Source organism: Carcharhinus amblyrhynchos, chromosome 1 (assembly GCF_965287045.1).
Source record: "Carcharhinus amblyrhynchos chromosome 1, sCarAmb.v2.hapA, whole genome shotgun sequence".
Taxonomy (NCBI): domain Eukaryota; kingdom Metazoa; phylum Chordata; class Chondrichthyes; order Carcharhiniformes; family Carcharhinidae; genus Carcharhinus; species Carcharhinus amblyrhynchos.
Window position 1 is genome coordinate 84,690,533 of NC_137324.1, and position 22,409 is coordinate 84,712,941.

Genomic DNA, 22,409 nt, shown 5'->3' on the forward strand with positions numbered 1-22,409 from the left:
AGTTCAGCTTAATCTCCTTGCTCATGTACTCTATGCCCCTATTAATAAATCCCAGGATGCTGTATGCTTTATTAACTGCACTCTCCACTTGTCCTGCCACCTTAATGATCTCTGCACATACACACCCAGATCCCTCTGCTCCTACATCTCTTTAAGAATTGTATCCCCTGTTTTATATTGTCCACTATGTTCTCTCTAACAAAATGTATCACCTCACATTTGTGCACATTGAATTTTACCTGCTATCTATCTGCCAATCCATCAACTTGTCTATGTTATTTTGAAGTTCTGCACTATCCTCTTCATAATTTACAGTATTTTGATGCCTTGTGTTATACACAAACTTTGAAATTGTCCCCACCGCACCAAGATCTTGATCGTTAATATATAACAGGAAAAGGAAGAATGCCAATACCAACCTCTGGGGAACACCAATTCAAACCTAATTAATCCACAATTTTCCATGTGATTGTTAATTCTATCCTGAATAATTGTTTTTGGAAGCTTGCCCATCACTGATGTTAAACTGACTAGTCTGTAATTTCTGGGCCTAACCTTACAACTATTTTTGAACAAGGGTCTAACATTTGCAATTCTCCATTCCTCTGGAAATTCCCTGTATCTAGAGAAGAATGGAAGTTTATGGCCAAAGCCCCTGTGGTTTCCATTGTGACATCCTTCAATATCCTTGGATGTAACTCATCTGGTCCTGGTGCCGTGTCAACTTTGGAATATTGACAGTTTTTTTTATCATTTCCTCCTTATCAATCTTAAACCCTTCTAAGAACAGGATTTTTGCATCTGGCACCATGCACATGGCAACATCTATCTTCTTTGTAAAGATGAATGCAAAGTTTTTATTTAATACTTCAGCCATGTCCCTGCCCCCTGTGTAAATTCTCTTTTAGGTCCCTTATCCTAACCCTACTTGTTCTTTGCCCACCCTTTTACCATTTATACGCCTCTGGAAGACTTTGGGATTCCCCTTTATGATGGCTGTCAGTCTTTTCTCATAATTCCTCTTTGCTTCGTTAAGATGCTTTTTCATCTCCCCTCAGAATCTTCTGTATTCCTCTTGCTTCTCAAATTGACACATTGTCATAAGTACAATTTTTCTTCCTTATCTTAACTTCCATCACATTTTTCAACGTGGGAGCTTGTGATTTGTTTACCCCACCTTTCCCTTTTAAGTGGAACATATCTTGACTGTGTGTGGACCATTTCTGTTTTGAATGTAGCCAATTATTCAGCTACAGTTTTTTCCACTAAGCTTTCATTCCATTTTAACAAGCCCAACTAGGTTCTTGCCCCAATGAAGTCAGCGTTCCTCCAATCAATAATTTTTACTCTGGATTGCCTAGTTTCTTTTTTTGTCATCATCTTAAATTTTACAGTACAATGAGGCATATCCACTTAGCCAAGGATTTTCTGTGTGTTGAAGCTGATGGATCCAGATGATCAAAGATCAGCTTTAAGGATGCTTGCAAGAATGACATGAAGCCCCTAGACATTGATCAGACCAGGTTGTCACTGGTTGACAACAGAGGAAAATGGCACCACCTCCTGTGACAGGCCTGCATGATCATGATGACAAGTGGCTACAATGGCTTGGCAACAAATGTCAACCTTGAAAACAACAAACCACAACATCTACTGGCTTCATGTGTGGCACTTGTGGCAGAATCTGAATTGGCCTCTTCAGCAATTAGCAAAGATGTGCCACCACATGAAGACAGCTCATCTGAAATGTATAGTTTGCTTTGTGAACATCATCTTTCAACAATGGAGGGATGCCACTACCGCTGACATCCAATGATTCATCTTTAGCACATTTGGCACTTTTGCCTGCAGTTATAGTTTATTGTTATATCTCATGACAGGAAAAGAAAAATCAACAAGGTTTCCTGCCCATTACATGTGTCATCCATCAGCAAATCGCAGAGAAGCGCAATACTTCAATTCTTCCATCTTTAGCCTGAAAAAGAGATACTGAAAATATGATGTACAACAAATTGAATTTTCACCCTATTCTTACATTCAATACTGAAAGGGTTCAATAAAACTGCCAGATTCAAATCATCATTTAGAAATTTTGCAATAGTTCCCCCACAGTTCATGAGTAAAGTCACCACTCAGTGTTGCAATAAACCATACAGATAGAAGACTGTAGATTCAATTTCGGAGCCATGCTGAGTTAACTGATCCCAGCTGGACAGCATTTACAGTCCAACAGTTAGTTGCAGTATCCTTAGTCCAGGAAATTGGGAAATAGGTCAGCACTCCCACTACTGATAGCTATCCAGTTACTTTCACTAAAATGTAGCTAGCGTGATGCCCTCCACTGTTGAATAGACAGTTATTCTTCATTTTTAGAATTCTGACTTGCGCTGCCACTTCTCTTTTACTGCTGCGCTCATAGAAGAACATTTAGTTCTACGCAGAATCTACTATGACCATGAAACCAATGCTTAATATTTTCTGCTATCCTAATCTGGATAATTAACATTGCACTTTCAAAGTACTTTTTATCCAGAATCCAGCTTCCAGTTGACTTGGCCCCAAGATTCCACAGGAAATCCAATAGTTATTCTGATGAGAGGTCAGCAAAATTGTGACAGAAACGGTGGTGGTCCAACATAGCTGGGTTCCTGTGGACCTCAGCCATTGCTTTGAGAGTTATTGCCAAACTTCTGCTGAAGTTACATCAGAAGACCACAAGAAAATGTCAAGCTCCCTGGTGTTTTCTTTGAACTAGTGGGTTTTGATATAAATCCCCGGTTTCATTTTTATTCCTTTTTTAATTGATCTGTACATCAATATCTCTCAGCAACATTTGCCAGTCTGTTTTTAGCTTGGATTCCTCTTTTTAATGAAAACATGTCTCAATTTATTTCTTGATAATGACATTCAAGATGAAACTTTTAAAGTTAATGATATACCTGTCATGCCATATTTCAAAATACAACATGCCATAAATCAATGACAAACTTACATGTGGTTGGTGAAAATAATATAAATTCCCATTGGCACAATTAATTTTAAGATATTGCTTAATCAGGAGATGTCTGTCTCTTGAGTAATTAGAGTCAACAAACTCCAGCTTCCTAGGTGAGTGGATTATAACATGTCACCTTTAGGATTTGCAAGGTAAAATTTATCTGTCACAAAACTGACAGAGATCAGGATGATTTGATGTACAAGATGGAATTTGTTCAAGCCACAGTAAAAAAAAGGGTTGACGTACCCATCTTTTGATTTTCTCTTGTGCTGGACTGAAGCTGTGCAAAACAAGCTCTGAGATTTCTGGAACAGAACCTTTAATAAGACCTCCACCTATACCTATCATAGGCCTTTGATCCAACAGATGTGGATTAGGATCATTGGCCATGCTAAATTGTCCCTTAGTGTCCCAGGATGGGTAGGTTAGAGGGATTAGCGAGGTAAGTATGTGGGATTACAGGGATAGGGACTGGTCGGATTGTTGTCGGTGCAGATTCAATAGGCCAGATGTCCTCCTTTTGCACTGTATGGTTTCTATGATTCTATTATTTTGTGAAGGTTGTTGATTGGGAAGGGGATCAAAGGTTAGAGAGAAAAGGTGGGAGAACAGGGATGAGAAACATATCAGCCAATACCAAATGACAGAGCAAACTCAAAGGGCCGAATATTCTAATTCTACTTCCGTATTCTATGGTGTAACGATCTTAATAGGGCCTTGTTAAGCAGGAAGAGATGAGTGGAGCTGCAGGCCTGAAATGACAGTGTTCTTTGCCATTGAACGTGGTACATTGGCTGTTACTGGAGCTTAAAGTTTATTTATTAGTGTCACAAGTCGGCTTACCTTTACACTGCAATGAAGTTACTGTGAAAATCCCTGGGTCGCCACACACCCGCACCTGTTCAGGTACACTAAGGAGAACATCTTGCGATTACATCTAATCAGCACGTCTTTCGGACTGTGGGAGTAAACCAGAGCCCGCGGAGGAATCCCACACAGATACAGGGTGAATGTACAGGCTCCGCACAGACAGTGACTCAAGCTGGGAATCCAATCTGGGTCTCTGGCATTGTGCGGCAGCAGTGCTCACCGTGCCACCCAAAGGAAAGTCCCCAAGGTCAGATGGCTAACTGGGTGATTGAATATTATAATATTTTCTACTTACAGTTGGGAATCCCATTAGTTTGCTATCAGCCCCACCCACTCACCCACCAGATATGAAAGGATTATCCAATCACACCTCCACTATTAGTTTTCTAGGTGCCCCTTGTTCCACAACTATAGCATTAGCAAAAAACGTGACTAGCTAAGCGAAATCCCCTCCCACTCAGTGTTGTAGAGAAATGGTTCTAAATGTATTACAACCTAACTGGGCAATTCTTGGGGTGGGGGGGGAGGGAGTTAAAATCAACCCCAAAATCTTCTGCATTTGTTTGCTTTTCAGTATCATCTTTATGTTGCATTTGTCAATACATGCTTCTTTTCAGGTAATAAATGTGTCTTCACGCTATACAAGATGGTGAAAGATATACTGGGAAGGTCAGTAGACAGAATAATACCAAATTCACGTTATTGACTATGCCAAGCAGGTGACAAAAGAATACTGAAATGAAAAACTGCTGGCATTGCTATTTTTTTAAAATGCAACATGTTTCCTTAATCTATACTGAAAATACTCACAGAAACGATAGATTGATCTAGTAAATGACCATCACAAGTTTCTTTGTAACTTTTAGCTTTTAGTGGCCATAGCAACACAAGCTATTAAGCTTATAATAGAAGGCAATTATGGGTTGCTCAGTAGTCTAATGTACTGGATGCGGGAGTAAATTGCTCGGTGATCAATTGGAGGTGCTTATGTGCACCTGTTAGTCGCTAGTTACACAGCAGCATTCCTGAGTTCGAGCACATTTGTCTACATATAATCTTGGTTCGCCAATGAGATGTGCCATACAGAATTAGGAGTACGTGCAAAATAACAGTAATTTATGCAGTATAAAAGAAAGGTTAGTCCAGCATCAGGAAGTAGCAATAATTAGGAGCCAAAACATTTCCCTTTTCAGTTTTTGGAATTTCCTCGTGGAATGAGGACATCACTGGCAAGTCCAGCATTTGTTGCCCATCTAACCTGAAACATATTATTGCTGTTTTTGTTTTTTTATGTTTTAGAAACAGTTTGCTGTCGTTACTCAAATTATACATGTGAATATATTTCCATGATCATGTTCAAAGCATATATTATGTGACTTCTATATTTTGCAGAGAAATTCATAATTTTTATTTCATCTCCGTGTTTAAAACTCTCATTTTTAAAGCCATCAGCTCAAAATAATTGATGAGAAAAAAAAACAGAAAAGGATGGAAACACTCAGCAGATCAATCAGCATTTGTGGAGTGAGAAACAGATGATTTACTGCTTCACCTTCCAAACCCAGGGCCACTACCATCTAAAAGGACAAAGGCAGCAGGCACATGGGAACACCACCATCTGGAAGTGCTCCTCCAAGTTACTCACCATCATAGCATGAAAATATATCCTTGTTCATTCACTGTCACTGGGTCAAAATCCTAGAACTCTCTCCCTAACAGCACTGTGAACTACAGTGGTTCAAGAAGGCAGCTCACCATTGCCATCTCAAAGGCAACTAAGGATGAGCAATAAATGCTGGCCTAGCCAACAATGCCCACACCTTGTAATTGCATTTTTAAAAAGGTGTGACTCTTCTGCCAGAACTAGGTCAAGTTAGGAATGAATAGCATCCAAAAAGGAGCAGAACTAAAAAGGGGAGGATACTCATAGGCACAGACAACTCTGTGTGTTTTAGAATGTAGCTGGTGATAACATTGAATCTGCTGTAATGATAACAATTGTAAGGATCTAAAGGTCAGCTGACCCAGTAAGCCATATAACCAATGACAGAATAATGTGATGATCAGCTGACCAGCTGACGCAATATAAATGAGAACATGTTGGAAATTATGGGGAATAGGGACTGGCCCAGGTTGAGGTCTCAAGTTTGAAGTAATGAAGTTTCTTTATTAAGCCTTTGCTTTGATTTATAAGTTGGAGTAATTTTTGTTATATTTTTATTGACTACATTGGATCAACACTGTGTACACACACACAAAAAAACAAATTCACACATAGGTGTGTAAGAAAAATAGAATGATTTATAAAGTTTTTAAATGAAAGTCAGGAGCCAATTAAATGGCTGAAGTGATAATGTAGGAGGCATAGTGAAGGGAATAAAAAAAATGCAAAGCACAAGAGAGTAGGGAGCGGACTGAGGGGATTGCAGGTAAGACGAGTAGAAATGGAAGCATGAGAAGCTGTTTTACTCCTTGTCGCTTTGATGGATCTACAGGAAAGAGGGATATAAACTAAGAATGAGTGAGGTGTGTGGTGCTACATAGACATGCCTATCTGATACTGTATACCCACTAACCTGCTGCTAACACTGTTTTCACCATCTCTCACAAGTAAGGCACAAGTCTCCAAGCAGCTTCATGGTCTTGATGAACTCACCAAAATTCAGACAGTCCCCTCCAGTCCTTTGCCTTTCATGGTGAATGTGTACAAGTTTCTGCAGCTGGGAGCCTAAAGGTAAGGCCAGCATTTGAAGGCTGTCTCCCAGGTGAATTCAGGCAACTGATGTAATAGATCTGCGGCCTTCACCTTATCAGAATGAAGGTAGGAATTCTGCACTCAGTTACTTAATGTTATGGGAGATGGCAACATCTACTGTAAGATAAGTTCTTCCGTAACCTCAGTGTAGTTCGAAGGGTGATGTGTGATTCATTTTAGAGGGTGAACAATGTGGATGCCAGAAAAAATGGCCATCTATTACCCAACATGTGCTCAAACTACATAAGATGCCCCACTGAAGGGAGTTCAGTGACTTCCCTTTAGATTTCTGTTCAGTTAACTCTTAAACTAGTCACAAGCTGCAGGAAAGCAGCTGTAAGGAGCTATGATATTTTTGACTGACTTAATCGTACTTTTAAGTCAAATTTGTGGTTGAAATTTGTGGACCCAGGAGCATGGATAGTTCAAATGAAATACAGAATGATATTGGCTGCATGCAGGTGTAGAGAAAACTGTAAGAATCTGATCAGTATGCATTGCGATGGCCAAAAGGACTTCTCAAACTAAAGTAACCTGTTATTAGTTGCAGGCTGTTTTTTTTCATTATGGATAAACAGAGTCACTGGTTAAAAACACTTTAAGGCTCACATGTCATAAAATGGGTTGGAACCAATAAATAGACAGACTTCAAAGCTATATTTCACTTTAGTGTCAAGTTAGAACTTTGGAGAAGACTCACATAAATAAATGGGGCAAAAATGTCTTTTAAGCTCACCAAAATGTTTTAAAAATTGAGAATGTGAGACAAACTGACATTTATAAATGGCATCAGAGTTGCTTCCTTTTGAAATGTAGAGAAACTAGTTCCTCAAGAATAGAGGTTTACTTTATATGATTTATCAGATATCTGTCTTTAATTCTCTAAGCAACCATTTGCAAGGAGTCAGTAATTTAAGGGACTTTTATTGTTTGACTGTGCTTTTAAAGTGTGCATGAGCGATCAGGAAAGGAATATCACATTTACTGATAATGAGTTTGAAGATATTTGCAGGACTCATGACAGGAAATTACTGATGGAAATTTATATATGCGCTTATCGCAAGGCTGTGCTAATATTGTAATTTGAACAATGAATTAGATGCCTCATTGGACAAATGCAGCTTAAAGTAGATTTTGATAGAACAAGAACAAAACAAATCACAGCACAGGAACAGGTCCTTCGGCTCTCCAAGCCTATGTCGACCATGATGCCCACCTGAACTAAAATCTTTCTCGGAATCTTATCCCACTGTTCCCATCTAATTTGTCCAGATGCCTGTGAAAAGTCACTATCATACCTTCTTCCACTACCTCCCCCCAACAGAGAGTTCCAGGTACCCAACACCCTCTGAGTTAAAAATTGCCTCAACAGGACGTTGCAATCTCATCAACAAGACACCTTTCCAACCTAGGCAAAAAACATTACAAAAAATGATTTGGTGCTTGAGTGCGGCAGTTTGGTCAACTGTTCAAGGGTACGATTGAGAGCGAGATGACCAGTCACTGGGTGATCAAAGGTATGATTCCTTCCAAAGTATGGATGGGTATATTATTAACAGGTATAATGTTAAAAGGTGCATTTGTGACTAACAGAGGTTTTATTTATGGGTGCATTGTTAATGAGCATGTTGTCAACAGCTTTATTACATTTTTCAAATCCAGTAAAGAGGCTAATGTTTAATTTGAGCGTTGAGTACTGAGTTATTGTTTCTCAAAATTCTCATGTCAGAACAATGGATAACCTGTCAAGGGTAGAAGGTTATCTCTCACACAGCCCAGGTATGACTCTTTGATTTTAGACTGTCAGGTGATTCCTACCTTTTGTACAGTGTCTTTACTTGGTGGAACAATTGAGACTGAATATTCACAGAGTGGTAGGACAGGAATCTAGATCATACATTTTAAATTCAACATGAGGCACCATTGTACTGCCCTGGAAAATATATTATTTCAAATTATATTTTGGTTCAAAAATCTCATATTTGTCAACATAAAACAGATAGCATGTCAGAGAAATGTGCTAATGTTTCCACTTCGAGCTGCAGCTTTATGCATTACATGTTTCATTGATTCTTTAGTGATTCAAGACCTTATTGGACTGGAAAATAAATACCTTTTTATATAGCCAAAAGTGTTAATGCAAAACTAATTGGATTCAGGATTCTTATCCAATAGATCAGATAGGTTCAACCACTTGCATGAGAGTTAAATCTGAAATTAGTCACCATAAAACTGGTTGTGTTGGCTACAAAGATCATTCATTTTCTTTTTGTTAATTTGTATTCTCGACAAAATTTTATGTGTTCTATGAACAGGCACTGTACGTTTAATGATTCAATGTCAATTTTATCCCAGTCATGAGAAGGATCCAAGAAAGTTAAATTCCACATTGAATTACTTATCATTTCTTCTATTTACATTATATTTTAGCATAAAGAGGTGGATGCTCCCCCATAATAGACTGAGACAAACACAAGTTTCTATGGCTTTTAATTTGTTGCAAAAATATTATTGATACTAGAACCAATTTAGTTTAGCACACATGCAGACACTATGGAGCATAGGATACATAGGATACATTCGTTAAACACTGTGCGCTGGAAATGCTGAAAAACTAACGATGCAGGATTTTACCACCTCCCTTGTCCCAAAACTGTAAAATCCCACTCGAGGTCAATGGACCTTTCCATTGTCCACCTCTTGTCCACTCTGATTCAGTTGTAGGCGGGGTGATAAAATTCTGGCCACACTGTCTGGACAATGCATGTCATTAGTAATACACAAATTATCTAGCAACTTGTGGTGGGGAAGAAATCCCCTGTGAATTGCAAATCACAAGTTGCTATGTGATTTGCACTGGTCCATCATGCCATCTCAGACTAAGCGCCCTGTGATAATTGCTTCTAACATTTCCCTATAGCAGATGCTAAGTGGTCTGTAATTTCCTACTTTCTGTCTCCTTCCCTTTTTGAATAAAGGAGCTATATTCCCTATTTTCCAATCTAATGGAACCTTATCTGAATCTACTGAATTTTGGAAAATTAAATCAACACATCATCTATCTCACAAGTGTAAGATTTCAGGGTTTTGAGAGATAAAACTCTTCTAAGTAGAAATATAAAAGTCAGAATTCACAACACTAGTATTCTTGGTTGTACTTCGCTTACAGGGTATGAATAATTAGTCTTTATGAATCAAATAGAATTTATTAAGTAAGGTTTTACATGTACAGAAACAACGTAGAAGTTTCTAATTTCTCAAGATTCTAGGAGTTTGTAAGTGCTTCCAGAATGGACGATGTCTTTCTCTTTTCTGTCTTTGAAGCCTTGATGTAGAGATGCCGGCATTGGACTGGGGTGGATGCAGTAAGAAGTCTCATAACACCAGGTTAAAATCCACCAAGTTTATTTGGTAGCACGAGCTTTCAGAGTGCTGCCCCTTCACCTGATGAAGGAGCAGCAGTCTGAAAGCTTGTGCTACCAAATAAATCTGTTAGACTTTAACTTGGTGTTGTGAGGCTGCATATTGTGCCTATATTTGAAGTGATGTTGAACAGTCATACTCCAAAAGCTATGGCAACATTGTGCCATCAAGAATTATGATTTTCCAACTTTTATCCTTCAGTTTCTCATTATTTCTCCTCTCCTATTTCAGAATAGTCCAAATTCACCTCAGTCATTGGCTTAGGGTGCAAGTCATCTCATGTCAGTCCTCCTTTGTAACTAGTGCCATATAGATATAGACAAAGGGGTGATTCTCCCAAAAAAAATTTGGGTGAAAACTGGAGTAAATCACATTGTTTTTTCCAGTGGGATTTCAGAGAAAAGTCTCCCCCATTCTGTACATTGCAGAGGCCACCAGTGTGAATATCATTAAATTTCAGGGGTCAGGACCTATTCAGGACCTGCAGAGGCAGAAATCAGCAGGTCTCTGCGCATGCGCAGTAGCCCCACACAGTCAACCTGCAGTTTGCTGACCAGCTCAACCCCCACAGCCTGATTGCAGTACCTGTCCTTTCACGGGCCAGCCCTGAACACCCACCCCTATCTTCAGCAGTAACGATACCCTCCATCCCCAATGATTGCCCCTCAAAACCGCTCCCCACCCCCTCTCGCAACCCACCCTGATCGCTGGCCTCCCTCCAGCCCTGACCAGATCCCAATGCAGATTGGCAGCGGGGCCCCCATCCCCACCAATTGCCCTCACATATGCCCATCTCCAATAGGCACCTCTCCCTTGGCACTGCCCAATACCCAGTGGGCAGTGCCAATGTGCCCCTGGGCATGGGCACTTTGCCCCTTGGGTAATGCTGGGGGCACAGGCTGGTATTGCCAGGGTGCCCATGCCCAGGGGGCAACAAACCCACCAGTCACCCCAGGGGGGACCCTGATTGGCCACCCGCCTTCGCTCCAGAGGGGTTGTCCCAATAGATCCCCGGAAATGGGGAGCCATAGTAATCCCTACTGGAGTGAAACACTCTGGCAGATGGGAGATGCTAGTGGTCCTGGAGAATTCAGTTACATATATCAAATGCTAGCTATGCAGATGCGGCCAGAAATCTGGGCTTGGGAGACGCAAGCGCAGTGTGAACACTCGAGGGAATCGTGTAAATCGGCCAATGCGCGATTCTCCCAGCCTACTGCACTAAAAAATTAGCTCACCAAAATGGGAGAATTGTCCCGAAATGTTCATCATCTTATTCTCTTGGCCCAATCAGAGTTTAAATTCCATTGCAAGCAAGTAACACATTTTCTTTAGATATAGAACAGTCACAACCAAAATCACATCATCTTGTTAACAAACTTTCATACTATAATATCAGAAAATAAAGGTTTCTTTCTAAATACAAATGTTTACAAATATAACTTATCAATTAAACTGTTGAACCTGAAGTGTCATTCTAAGTTCAAACTCTTTCTTTACAATTTCATCAAACAGCGTTACTTCCAGAAAACTTAAATCCTAAAACAATAAAATGTTTCGTTTCTCACAAATAATGTAAATAATTCCAACGAGCAAAAATTCCAACTGACCATTTAAAGTGGCTATGGAATAAAATTCATGAATGGTAGAATTATCAAAATCTTACAGAAGCCACTGCTTTAAATACACTAGGATTTTAGGATGAAGTCTATCAGGACTCGAGGACTTGTCAGCCTGCAGCTCCAGCTGTTTGCTCAGCACCACTTATTTTCCTGATGATTGTAATTTTCTTGCGTTCATCCATCCATCCATCCCATTTCCTGATTTACACTGTTTCTGGAATGTTACTTGTATCTTCTATAGTGGAGACCGATGCAGAATATCGGTTCAGTTCATCTGCCATCTCCTTATTTTCCTTTAATTTCCCAGACATACTTTCTGTCAGACCAACAGTCATCTTGTTAACTCTTTCCTTTTTAATGGAACTATAAAAACTCTTAGTACCTGTTCTTACATTTCTAGCTAATTTTCTCTTGTAATGTTATTTTTTTCCACCTTTATTAATCTTTTAGTCATTCTTTGCTGCTTTTTTATTTTCTGTCAAATCTTCTGGCCTGCCTTGCATCCTTTTGCAATTATATGCTTTTCCCTTCATCAAACTTTAGTGCTATTTCTGTACCATACAATGCTATATTGCATTTTACATGCCCCTCTAATGCCTGTGGGCAAGGTAGTAGGATTAAAGAATTGTGGCTACAGAGTTTTACCCATTTCTCCTGCGTGATCCACTCAGAATCCTCACAAGGAGAACAGCATTTTCAAATTTACCTTAACATGCTGCCTCACAAAAAACTCCTCCTACAGGGATGTTGTTTCTGCAATTCAGATTATGTAATGATGAGTAGGGCAACACATTAATTAGTGGACACAGATGAACATTAAGCATCATACAGTAATATGTTTGTGTAATCAACTATCTAATTAGTGCTTGGAAGATGGAATGATTTGTGACTTTGATGACTCAGTTCTGCAGATAGTCTGTTTATACTGCCAGACTTAAAAGATATATAAATTCTCCTTCTGTGCTTTTTATATTCATTCATGGGATGTGAGCATTGCTGGCAAAGACAGAATTTAATGTTATTTTTAATTGCCCTTGGGAAAATGGTGGTGCGCTGCAGTCCATGTGCTGTAGATGCCGTTCCAAGTTAGGTTGGATGTGTTGTTTGGAGGGAAACTTTGCATTTGGCAATGTGTCCATGCACCTGAAACCCTTGGCCTTTGAGGCAATAGTGGTCACAGGTTTGGAAGGTGCTGTCAAAGGGCTCCTGGTGAATCGTTGCAGTACATTTTGTATATGCTTACAATTCAATAAGCTTTAAGGTACTGATGGATAAAGATAACTGCAGTCCTCAAGTTAAGATGTTAAATTGGGGGAAGGCTAATTACAATAATATTAGGCAGCAACTGAAGAATGTAGATTGGCGGCAGATATTTTAGGGTAAATCAGCATCTGGCATGTGAAAGACTTTCAAGCGTAAATTAATAGAGATTCAGCATTAGAACATTCCTGTAGAGATGAAGGATAAATATGGCAAGTTTTGGGAACCTGGGATAACAAGACATATTGTGAGCCTAGTCAAAGAGAAAAAGGAGGCATTTGTCAAAGCTAGGCGGCTGGGAACACATGAAGCAAGTGTGGAATACAAGGAAAGTAGAAAGAAACTTAAGCAAGGAGTAAGGCAAGCTAAATGGGGTCACAAAAAAGCATTGGCCAGCAGGATTAAGGAAAATCCCAAGGTATTATACACATATATAGACAGCAAGAGGGTAGCCAGGGAGAGGGCTGGCCCACTCAAGGACAAGGGAGGGAATCTATGCATGGAGCCAGAGGAAATGGGCGCAGTATTAAATGAGTACTTTGCTTCAGCATTCAACAAAGAGGAGTTGGTGGATGATGAGTCTGGGAAAGGGTGTGTAGATAGTTTGAGTCATGTTGAGATCAAAAAGGAGTAAGTATTGTGGCTTTTGAGAAACATTAAGTAAACAAGTCCCCAGGGCCTTATGGGATATACCCCAGAATATTGAGAAAGGCAAGGGAGGAAATTGCTGAGGCTTTGAGAGAAATCTTTGTCTCCTCACTGGCAACAGAGGAGGTCCCAGAGGATTGGAGAATAGCCAATGTTGTTCCCTTGTTTAAGAAGGGTAGCGAGAATAATCCAGATAATTACAGACCAGTGGGCCTTACATCAGTAGTAGGGAAATTATTGGAGAGGATTCTTCGAGACAGAATTTATTCCCACTTGGAAATAAGTGGACGTATTGGTGAGCGGCAACATGGTTTTGTGAAGAGGAGGTTGGGTCTCATGAATTTGATCGAGTTTTTCCAGGAAGTGATGAAGATGATTGATGAGGGTAGGGAAATGGATGCTGTCTACATGGACTTCAGTAAGGCCTTTGACAAGATCCCCCATGGCAGACTGGTGCAGAAGGTGAAGTCGCATGAGATCAGAGGTGAGCTGGCAAGGTCGATACAAAACTAGCTTGATCAAAGACAACAGAGGGTAGCAGTGGAAGGGTACGTTTCTGAGTGGAGGGCTGTGACAAGTGGCGTTCCTCAGGGATCAGTGCTGGGACCTTTGCTGTTTGTAATATAAATAAATGATTTGGAGGAAAATGTAACCGGATTGATTAGTAAGTTTACGGATGACACAAAGGTTGGTGGATTTGTGGAAAGTGATGAGGACCATTAGAGGATATAGATCAGTTGAAGACTTGGGCGGAGAGATGGCAGATGGCGTTTAATCCAGACAAATGTAAGGTAATGCATTTTGTAAGTCTAATATAAATAGGAGATATACAGTAAATGGCAGAACCCTTAAGAGTATTGATAGGCAAAGAGATTTGGGTGTACAGGTACACAGGTCACTGAAAGTGGCAATGCTGGTGGAGAAGGTAGTCAAGAAGGCTTACGGCATGCTTGCCTTCATCAGTTGGGGAATTGAGTTTAAAAATTGGCAAGTCATGTTGCAGCTTTATAGAACCTTAGTTAGGCTACACTTGGAATATAGTGTTCAATTCTGGTTGCCACATTACCAGAAGGATGTGAAGGCTTTGGAGAGGGTACCGTAAAGATTTATCAGGATGTTGCCTGGTATGGAAGGCATTAGATATCAGAAGAGGTTGGAGAAACTTGGTTTGTTCTCACTGGAACGATGGAGGTTGAGGGGTGATCTGTTAGAAGTCTACAAGATTGAGAAGCATGGACAGAGTGGATAGTCAGAAGCTTTTTCCCAGGGTGGAAGAGTCAATTACTAGGGGGCATAGGTTTAAGCTGCGAGGGGCAAGGTTTAAAGGAGCTGTATAAGGCACAGTTTTTACACAGAGGGTGGTGGGTACCTGGAACTTGTTGCCAGGAGAGGTAGTGGAAGTAGGTACGGTAGTGACTTTTACAGGACATCGTGACAAATAATGAATAGGATGGGAATAGAGGGATATGGTTCCCAGAAGGGTAGGGAGTTTTAGTTAAGTCTGACAGCATGGTCGGTGCAGGCTTGGAGGGCTGAAAGGCCCATTCCTGTGCTGTAATTTTCTTTGTTCTTTGTTCTATATGCTGCCACTGTGCATCAATGTGGTGGAATTGAATATTGTGGGTGGTGGATGAGATGCAAATCAAGTGTTCTGCTTGTAGTCAATAGTATTGAGCTTGAAGAAGTGGGGAGTATTCCATCACACTCCTGACTTGCACCTACTAAATAGGGGGGCAGATGTTGGGGAGACAGGAGGTGATTTACTTGTCATAGAATTCCTAGCTTCTGGCCTACTCTGTAAACATAATATGGCTGGTCTAGTTCAGTTTCTGATGAATGGTAGCCCTCAAGGTGATGATAACAGGGGATTCAATGATGGTGATCAGATTCTGCCTTCTTGGAGATGATCGTTGCCTTGCACTTGTGTTTTGTGAATGTTATCTGCCTATTAGCAGCCCAAGGATGAATGCTGTCCAGGTCTTGCTACATATGGTATCTGTAGAGTTACAAATGGTACTGACCATTGTACAATCCTCAGCGAATGTCCCGGCTTCTAACCTTATGATGTGTTTGAATACAATTCTATTGCTGCTGATGGCCCATGGTGCTCCATGGGTAAAAAGTCTGACAACACCAGGTTTTAGTCCAACCTATTTATTTGATAATATACAGTATATTATCAAATAAATAGGTTGGACTAAAACCTGGTGTTGTCAGACTTTTTACTGTGTTTACGCCAGTCCAACGCCGGCATCTCCACATCATGGCTCCATGGGTGCCCAGTTTTGAGTTGCTAGAACCGTTCAGAATCTATCCCAATTAGTATAGTTGTGGTGCCACAACACAATGGGCGAAATCTTCATTGTGAAAATGGGATTTTGTCTCCACAAGGACAATGAAGTTATCATTCCTACTAATATTGTCATGGACGGTTTCATCTACGACAGTGGATTGATGAGGATGAGATCAAGTAGATTTTACTCTCTTGTTTGTTCTCTCACCACCTGCCATAAATCCAGTATAGCAATTATGTTCTTCAGGAATTGGGCAGCTCAATATAGTGACTTGGAGTTTCCTTCCCTGGGACAATCCAGAAGTCAAACCAAAAATGTGCTCAATGTTGTGTAAATTTATCAATGTCAAGTCACACTAAAAGATTCTCCCAAACGCATTTGACTATGCCCAAACTTAAAGTAAGTATTGATCAGTGTTTATAGACAGAGCTCAAGGAAAACAGTAAACCCAAACCACATGTTTCTTATGTAAGTCTGTACATCTGGATTTCAACACATTTATACATACAAGGGCATACCATGTTTTTAAAACTTTTTGCTTTTTAATATGACATAATTATTCCATAAAATTCCTCTCAAAGAAACAAAATACAAAGCAAATAAATTAAAAAGAAAAAAATTGAAACGAAGTAAATTCCTTGTCATCTGTGCCTAAAAATTTGGTCTGTGTTAGGAGACCCTCAGAATGCTTGCATTTGTCCTGGTCAGCAGGCAGAGGCATTCTCAGATGGAGAGTTTAATTCAAATTGTTAAATAATTCTGTAGCTATGTGCATGACTCACTTATCCCCAAAATTCCACATTTAATCTTTAAAGCATGGAATTGATTTGTGTTCAGGTGATCTATCTTTCTGTGTGCAAATGCTGATGAACTTCAAGGCCAGTGAACTGACTGTGAACAAAGGATTTCTGAAGTTACATTACATCATGCATGATTCAAAAGGAAGTCCCTGTGATGCTGACACCAGCTAGATTTAGTTCTGACCAGGGAAATGAGAACAATTCAGAACTGGTGTTCCAGTAGGCACTGCCAGTAATACTGGTGATGTTACCAGTACTGGTCAAACTGACTATTTTTCCAGTATACCCAGTGTCTTTATTGCTGGTACACTTCGAACATGTTTAAAGAAAAGGAACTACACAGAACGCCTCCAATATGTATTTGTGTGGGAAAAGGTGTTCAAGATTAATAAGTCTGATTTTTCAGATGTGGAGATGATGCCCCAATACTCAGGATAAAGTTTGCATAAAAGCTGTGCAAATTTTATCGTGACAAAATGACAATTCTACAGAATTCACTGCCAGACAAATGAAACTCAAAATAAAAGTTTCAATAAAAGCTGTACTAATTTTATTGCTGGGAAAAAAGGAACAAACTGTGTGAAGTTTGCACATTGTCTCTGTCTCTGTGTCTCCGTGGGTTTCCTCTGGATGCTCTGGTTTCCTCCCACAGTCCAAAGGTTGGTTTGGTTGGTTGGTCATGCTAAATTACCACTTAGTATCAGGGAGATTAGCATGGTAAATACATGGGGTTATGGGGCTAGGGTTTAGGTGGGGTTGTTGTCGGTGCATGCTCAATGGGCTGAATGGCCTCCTTCTGCACTATAGGGATTCTATGACACACAAATAACTGGCGATTATCACTACACTATTAATTGATTTCAGGCTGATTTTGATTTGTTATTGAAATGCCTTATCTTTTCCATGGTGTAACTGTCCGCCTAGTTTTGTCGAGCTCTTCTCCTCACTCAGCCCCTTTGTCTTCAATTGATGAGTGAAACATAAGAACATAAGAAATAGGAGCAGGAGTAGGCCATCCAGCCCTTCGAGCCTGCCCCGCCATTCAATAAGATCATGGCTGATCTGTCGCTGCTCAGTTCCACTTTCCCGCCCTCTCCCCATAACCCTTAATCCCCTCTCTTATCAAAAACCCATCAACCCGCGTCTTAAAAATATTTAACGAGGCAGCCTCCACCACTTCAACGGGCAGAGAATTCCAGAGATTCAGCACCCTTTGAGTGAAGAAATTCCTCCTCAACTCCGTTCTAAACCACCCCCCCTTTATCTTGAGGCTGTGCCCCCTAGTCCTACTGTCTTTTTTGAGCGGGAAGAGTCTCTCCACCTCTATCCTATCCATCCCATTCATCATCTAAACATGGTGCGGATGGGGAGGAAGGAAGAAAAACATGAGCATCAACTCATCGAAGTGGTTAACTTGATGAATGAGATCAGAATTGTGGTACCAGAGACATCCATCAGAGAGAGAAATGAGATACTAAAACAGTTGGATATTTACAGTGAATGCAATCTAAGATAAAAGAGGGCTTTTGAAAGTCTACCTTTGGAAGTGTTCGCCTTTCCAGGTGACAGCAAGGATTATATTGTGTCATGTATGCCCTCACTTATGAAGCATGGACACAGGTGGCACAATGGTTAGCACTGCTGCCTCATAGTGCCTTGGACCTAGGTTCAATTATGCCCTGGGTGACTATCTGTGTGGACTCTGCACATTCTCCCTATGTCTCCATGGATTTCTTCTGGGTATTCCAGTTTCCTCCCACTGTCCAAACATGTGCGGGTTAGATTGATTGGTCACACTGAATTACCTTAGCGTCAGGGGGACCAACAGGATAAATACATGGGGTTATGGAGACTTGTGTCAATGCAGACTCAATGGGCTGAATGGCCTCCTCCTGCAGTGTAGGGATTCTGTGATTCTATATATGGACTGTCTCTGAGCACATCAGCAGACAGCTGATGTTCTGGCCTGTGACATTTGCCCATTGTTGCTTTATGATCACCAAGCCACTCTGCAATTGAAAATGCAGGGGTAGAAAAGGAACATATCCATAGCCTGCATGCAAGATCTACAAATAAAGACATATAAATATATATCAATGCTGTATGAATGCCGATGGTGTACATCACCACCTATCATCACTTTATAATGTACTTACTGTGTGAACAACAAAGATTTCATCTGAAGCATTGAGATAGTCATTATCTTTCCATTCATTGCAGTATAAAGTGCCTCTGTATATCTGCTTGCCTACCTGACTGAAAATTAATGCAGGAGAAACATAATTTGGCTGGGGTTGTCACTATGAATGGCATGACCCTAGGCTGCGATGCCTCTTCCACATGACACTGCTGTGGTCCATGTGCTGCAACATGAAGCGAGAAAAACAATTAATCTTATATGATTCATCAGCACCAAGACGGCTGTGACACGGAACATAAGGGTTGCCATAGTATAAACACAAATAATACACTGCATGAAGGTGGTGAGAGATTGATCCTGGGATTTGTAATTGAGCCTCAATACTTCCTCCAAACTCTCCTTGAGGCCTTGATTAATCGCAGAAACCTCCTCAACCATCTGCTGGAGGTCACTGGTCTACCTCCAGGACAAAACACACTGCCAACGCCTGGTCCGCTTGTGTTTCAATGCAAAAAAACCCCACTTAATGAAAGAGTACATCATAGAACAAGTGGCAGGTCAGAACTAATAATTAATACTGTATGAGAAAGCTAAAACTGCCTTATTTGAAATTTATGGATATGGAGATGGCGTGATGTGCAATTACCCCATGTCCAATCCCATTGAGCCAGACAGTGTGCTAACTTTCTATTGCTTACTCATTATTGCAGAATGGCTCAATACTTGGCAGGGGGCTCAGAGATGTATTAGCTGGAACAATTTACAACAGTCCTACACATCTTAAAGACAGCCTAGGGTGGGAGTTGGCGGGGGGTGGTTGGCAGCGGGGGTGGGGGTGGGGGCTCGTTGGGGGGGGGGGGGGCGGGGTGGGGGGGGCGGCATTCTTCCAGTCCGGTGTGCTGCTCAAGTAGCTCAGCAGGATGAGAGACATCTGCAGAGTCCATTTTGCAGGCTTCCCATTAGATGCCCAGGCCTCCACGCATCCCCAACAGATTTCCAGCATCAACTGCTCCGCATCAGAAATCATATTTCATTTTCATATTATTAGCAGGCCTGGGAGTGAAGTCTCTGGGTCCGCTAGCAATTCTTCCCCAAGTCCCCCCCCTCCCCCGCAGGGGTGGTTCACTCCAACAAGATTTACAACTGCTCCCCATGAATGGGGATCAGACAGTCAACCCTGCTGGAGGAAACAGAAGCCACTGTGGTCCCCCCAGGAAGTCAAGGGTAAGGCGTGTATCCCTTGGATAGGCCAGGCTGGCAGCTTTGGACGGCCAAAGAGGCAAACTGGCAATGCCCAAGGGGCATCTTCATAGTGTCCACCAGGCATTGGGGCAGAGCCTATTGGAGGGATAATAGGTGGAAGTGGGAGGGTTCTGCTGCCACTCTGCATTTGGGATCACAGGCAGAGAGATGGAAGACAGTAATTGGGGTTGGCCATCTGGGCAGTGTGGGGTTTGGGGCTGCTGCGGGGAGGATCAGGGCTGTCAGGTGGGGGCTACCGATTGGGGATGTCAGGGAGATCGGGACTGGCTGAAGGTGGAAGGGAGGGGAACATAAGGTTTGGCAGGGCTATCTGGGGGGCCAGCAATTGGGGGTGGGAGGCATCAGCAAGGCCATTGATGGGAGGGGTTGCAGGGCTGGCCAGCAATCAGGAGGCTGGCAATGCGGGGCACTGCGCATGTGTCAATCTCAGCGTAGTAGCCCACCCAGCGGGAATAGGACCCGCCCCTGATTTTCAGACGGAATCCCACTGAGGCACTCTGTGATGCACAGAGTGTTGGAGATTCATTCTGAAAATCACGCTAAAAAAATTAGCAGGAGCCACTCCCATTTTTATGTGGAATGGTGACTTAAAATTTTTTGGGGCGAATCCCAGCCGAGGTATTTTCATGCTGCAGGTTTGGGTGAAAGTATTCCAGACAAGGAACAAGACTACTACTCAAATAACTGTAGTAATATTCCTCCTGGTCTGCTTCACAGAGATCCTTGCTGCACACTAATGCTCTGAAAGGTTGGATTTTGATCATTTGCACAGACAGAAATATGTATTCACAAAATAATCTTTGTGCTCGCCATACTGAGAGCTCACTAAGTAACTTTGTGCCTGAACATGCGTTCTGCATGCCCAAAATTTCGGTTGCTAAGCTCAGTTAATTTGCTAGTGTTTTTCTAAGATGTTATGGACACGATAGGCAATTAAATTGCCGTGACACTTTCTTTTCCATCTTCAAAAATATTTTGGTAACTTCCACCATTTTGAGAATGTATTTTGAGCTAAAGCTAATCAAAATGATTACTCAAAGATATTAACTTCCTACTGAAACCTCAATCTCAATTTGAGGATCCATAGCCTGTTGAGAGATAATCAATATGCAAAATGGAAAGATCATTAGCATGTCTTGGTATTCAGAAAGACACCTTACACTTTGTGGTTTAAAGGCTTTTCAATCTTTGTTAGCCTGTGAGGGCCTGCATTGATTAGAATTTAGACAAATAAGAGGTGATCTTGTTGAAACATCCAAGATCCTGAGGGGTCATGACAAGCTGAATGCTGAAAGGATGTTTCCCCTTTTTGGAGAGACTAGACCCATGGGACTCAGTTTAAAAATAAAGGATCTCTTATTTAAGATGGAGATGAGAAATGTTTTCTTTTGGAGGATCAGTAGTCTGCGAAATTCTCTTCTCAGAAAGCAGTGGAGCAGGTCATTGAGTATTTTTAACGCTGAGCTGTATATATTTCTGACTGACAGGTGAATTTAAGGGTATAGGGAGTAGACAGGAAAGTCGAGGCTACAATCATATCAGATTTTACCAAATGGCAGAGCAATCTCAAGAGGCTTAATAGCCTACTCCTGCCCATAAATAGTATATGCTGGAATTCCACTGCCTTGCCCACCACAGAATCGGGGCAGACAATGGAAATGCCCATTGACCTCAGGCAGGAATTTCTGGTCTTGCCCAAGCGAGACTGTAAAATCGCACCCAAAGTCATATGTAGGCACACACAAAAAATTAGAATTCAAGCACCAGAAGACAGTCAAGTAACCCAGCACTGCAGGAAGACTGGTAAACTAGGGAGACTGCAGGGAAGAAGGTCTTGGATGGCCCTGTCCCATGGTTCCACTATGGCACAAGTAGATGTCAGGTCACAGAAATGAACTTTCACAAAAAGAAGGTGCTCAGATGGCAATAACTGACAGCACAGAACCCAAGGAGGTACCTAAGGTCAACCAGAATCTGTCATAAAGTCAAATTGTCTGAAATAAAATACTGCAGATGCTGGAATCTGAAACAAAAACAGAAAATGCTGAAAAATCTCAACAGCTCCGACAGTACCTGTGGGGGGAGAATAAAGCCAATGTTTTGAATCAAGATGATCTTTGTCAGAGCTGCAACTTCACTAGTTGACGAAGGATCACCTAGAATCGAAATGTCTGCTGTATTCTCTGCTACAGATGCCGTCAGTGCAATTGTCTTAAATCCGGCCACCATCATCATTGTCATTTTATTCCTGGTTATAGTTTAACGTTCCGTTTGATTTTTCTCTAACACTTCCACAATTCATTAATGAGTTCAGAATAAAATATCGGTAATTATCC